Source organism: Calidris pugnax, unplaced genomic scaffold, assembly GCF_001431845.1.
Source record: "Calidris pugnax isolate Ruff unplaced genomic scaffold, ASM143184v1 scaffold128, whole genome shotgun sequence".
NCBI lineage: Eukaryota > Metazoa > Chordata > Aves > Charadriiformes > Scolopacidae > Calidris > Calidris pugnax.
Window position 1 is genome coordinate 2,241,366 of NW_015090851.1, and position 4,404 is coordinate 2,245,769.

The window sequence follows — 4,404 nt, forward strand, 5'->3', positions numbered from 1 at the left end:
CTGATAAATTTCTAAAGCTAGCTGGGTGCTATAGCCCAGGGCCCAGTTGTTCCTTTTTCCAGGGCATTGCCCTGACAACTCCCAAGCTTCAACAGCCCCGGGGTGCAGACCCTCAGGGTGCTATGGCTTTGACACAAGCTTTTGGAAAGGATGGACGCATCTTGCTGGCTTTTCACCACACGTTTCTGCTGAGATGTGACGTACCTTCAAAGTCATTTGTGTGTGGTCAGCTGTAATGTGGGAAAAAAATCAGTGCTCTTCATGTGTTAGCAAAACCACTGAAATCTTTGAAAGATGACGTTTCTAGTTGCACAGATGCTCAAAGAGACGATAGCTGAACCCTGATCTGCCAGTGGTGGAGAAAAGCCCTTCCACCTGCGAAGGCTCAGCCCGGAACGCTCAGCCACAGCCCATTCCTGCTGTAAGCAAACCGTGCAGATGTTGGATTAACATTTGATATTAATTCCGATTCTTGTCCTCTTACGATCAAAGAAAGCTGTTGCTGAATAACGCAGAGAACACGAACGGTGTCCCAAATGGCTGGGATCTCTCATAAATAGCCCGTGGTTAGGAGGAATCCAAGAACATATCATCACATGAGACCGTGATAAAGTCGATTACACTGAAGCAGACACCAGACTCCATTAGTCACCCCATCATGCGCTGCCTGTCCACTGATGTCAGCGAGGGCCCGCGCCGCTGCTCCCCACACCCTTCTGCTTGTGCAAGCCAGGCTAAAACAGACCTTTCCTGAGCAGAACAGCCGGTGGTCAGAGCTGCTACTTCCCCCTGCTTTTAGGATGCTCCAAAAAACTAATGGGAAATGTCCACTGCAGAGTCCCACAGAACGCTTCCAAGGCCCCGAAAGATGTGATGAAAAATCTGTGCTGAGATTAAATTTCCATTAAGGATTATCACGGATTCCAGCAAGAGCAGCAGCAGACCTGTAAAGGCCAGCCAACTTTTATTTACCTTTACAGTTTAAACTATGCTCCTAGTTTTTTTATTCCTGTCTACGAAGCAGGAATTCACTCCCTGCAAATTCACAGAGCCTGGTCTCTCTGGTTTGAAAGACATTTTTCAATGTCTTTTAGCTAAAAATAGAGAAACCAAATGCCATCACAATTCATTCCAAATTTCAAGGATACGTTTTCAAATGCAAAATATTCTGAGCCATTCTATGATACAGCATTAAGTATGTGGCAGGGGAAGATGTCTGCTGCTGAATAAACAGGGTCTTGCAGTGAATTATCATGAAGAGGGAGGAAGAGTATTTTTAAAACAGTGGAAAAAATTCAATGCTGTGCTTTTGCAACTGCTTAAAGAGAACCAAAAAAGCAATGACAGTGTTCTTCCTTCCTTATATCTGCATCTAGTGAGCAAAGGAAGAGCCAGGATGGAAAGATCCTCGTCATACAGCACAATCTAAAAGAAAAAAGTATCTGCCCAGAGCGGTGTTGAAATCTCTCTCCCTCTCTGCATATACACATACATCCAGACAAACATCTACCCGTATAAATATACACATAAGGTATTTCTGCAAGGCATACATTAGTTCATTTGTAATAATATACAGCACCAAGATGGCATTCCAGCAAGTACGGATTCACAGGTTAGCTTGTTTTTACTTCTTTGCCTCCTGGCGAAAACTTGAAACACGTGTTCACTTGTGTTAAAGTGTCATCCGACTTCATTTCAAAGGAAATCCATTTTTTCAGGCCAAACATGACCCCAAGAACAACCCGATCACAGGGCAGCACAGGGGGGGCTCTCTCATCAGCAGAGGAGGGTGCTGGTGGAGCTGCCTGGCACAGCGGTCACTGCCACCATCAGGTGACACACTGGTGGCCAGGCAGCTCCCAGACACGGTGCCTCTCCTGATCTCAAACCCCCGTGCAGACGATGGGGGGCACGCTGGGGCTGCCCCCCTCCATTGCTCAGACCATGGCTGGGAGGGTCATCTGGGAATGGTAAAGAAGGAAGGAAGGAAACAAGATCTGTTCCTCAGAGCAGAAATGATTTTGCTTTTTTTTCATTCTCTACCCATAAAGCAGTCTTTGTTTCCCAATAATCCTGAAAGCAACCAGGATGCAAAAGGCCAAATTCTGCTCAAGAGCCCTGCGATGTACAGGGAAGGGCAGCTGCCACATGGGCTGCTGCACCCAGAGCACCAACATCCCACTGATCCCCCATGGTCCCAAGGAGCAACAGCCCCGACTGCGCCGCTGCCCTTCTCCCGAGGCTGGATTTACAGCTGGGGTTACAGCTCCGTGCCAGCGCTTTGCTGAGTGCTTCACATCTGGTTTATTGCCTGAAGGCCGCTGGCGGGACGGATGGACAAAGTGGTACAAAACCGCTCGAAGAAACCACTGTCCTTTTTGTGCAGAGTGTGTTGTTGCACAATACGTTGTTGGGATGAATTTTTTCTTTGCTGGGTCTATGGAAAAAATGACCTCTATTGAAAATTTTAGCTAAATATTTAAGTTAAAAATTAAGGTCCTTTTCCCTGCCTTTTTCCTGTTTAACTTTTATTCACTTCTTTTGCTACAGAAAAAAATGACTGAACCTTCAACTTTCACTTGGCCTGGGTTCAAAAGGATACTAAAGAGAGTGTGCACTGCTAGGTGTGGGAGTGGAGAGGAAAGGAAATAAAAATGGTGTAAGCAATCAGATTATCCGGATGTGGAATAGTTGCTAAGGAGTCCCAACCCAGGCCAAAGTCGATAAGCAATTAGCATTTATTAAAAGATGAAGTATAGAATGATGGGAGAAAAGCCCTTGAAAAAAAGCTAAGCTCCATGTTTCCAGCTGCTTTCCCCTGGGCTGGACCAGCCTGTGCTGCTGGTGGAGCTGCTGGTGGAGGCACCTCCTGCCCCTGCTGGGGCACCTCCGTGGCCTGTCACCAACTTTGCTCTGTAAATAAAATCACTCTGTTAAAGTCAGTTTTTATTCGAATCCTTCTTGCTGCTTGGCTCAATAATTTCAGGAAAGGGCAGTGGCTGCTGTGCCATGAGATATACCCCATCATTTCAGTGTATTAAATCTCCTCTCCAATTTCTTTGATAGTTTTAAAAAAGGAGCTGTTGCTGCCTGCTGCTTGGGGAGCAGTGGAAGTTTAGGCATAACTCCCCCTGACTCCATCTTCATTTTTGCTTCTTTCTTATTTTTTGGTGCACAAATTTATCTGATAAAACTTGCATAGTCTGGGGGCAGGGGTTGTTAGGTCACCGGAGAGAAACCACAGTGCCATGCTTTAGTAAAGGATTTAGAAGAAAAACCCTTGAAAGAAAATCATTGCTATTCTAATTTTAGTTGCGAGTGGCTATGGTCGTTTAATTGAATTAGACTTTATTGATTGTGTTTTAATGGATTTTTTTTCCAGACTCTCACATCTTTCCGTGTGACGGCCTTGATGTAAATAGATACACAGCCATAAACTTTGCTTGACATCGCTGGAGCAGCGCCCGGCAGCAGGGGATCTGTAAGTGTGTGTGGAGGATCAGTGCCCGAGGGGAGGGTGAGCGGGTGGGCACAGGCTTCCCCCGGGGCAGGGACACGCAGGGACACCTCTCTGCAGCTTTCACTGACCAATAAATGTCATGACATGTCTCGGCAACCTGCAGAGAGTCAGCGCGTAGCAACTGCAGATGGGGTAGTTCTGTTGACTCTTTGCTGTCATCAGATGAGTCAGTGGGAAGTCACAGTCCTGCATGTCTGCAGGGAGTGGCACCGCAGGAAATCAGCCGCAAAACCGGGGGGCAAAAAAAAAAAAAAAAAAGAGAGAACCTCTGGAGAATTCAATTCAATTACTCGAAGGCTTTTTGAAGTTTCAATTTTCTCTAAACGGTCGATAAAATCGTGCGTGCCAGCCCAGAGGGTGCTGTCCTTCTGCAGCCCGTGGGTGCACCATCACCCGCTCCTGACCCGGCGTTCCTGATGGATCCAGGATTTCATAGACGTGCAGCAGCGAATCCCTCCCCAGCCCCCAGGGACCGGGCTCTGCCGGCCTCCCCCAGCCCCGGGTCACCCACCCGTGGTCCCCACCCCACAGCCGCTCCATGCTGGGTGGGTTGCCCACCCGTGGTCCCCCCAACCGCTCCATGCTGGGTGGGTGACCCACCCGTGGTCCCCCCCAGGTGCTCCCCGTCGGGTGGTGCTGCCCGTGCTGGTGGAAGGGTGCCGCGCTGCGGGTGTCAGCTGTGCTTGTGCCTCGGTGCAAGGGGGCTAGCGCCCCTGGCCCCGCACTAGCCCAGGTGAGTCGCCCTCCATGGCCTGAGCGCTGGTGCCACCGGGGGTGTGCCCCGCACCTTGCGCCCCGGTGCTGCACCCAAGGCACCGGCTGCACCCCAAGAGTCCCGCAGCCCCGGGGTGTCCCGCCGGCCCGGCTGAGGGTGGCTCCGGCGG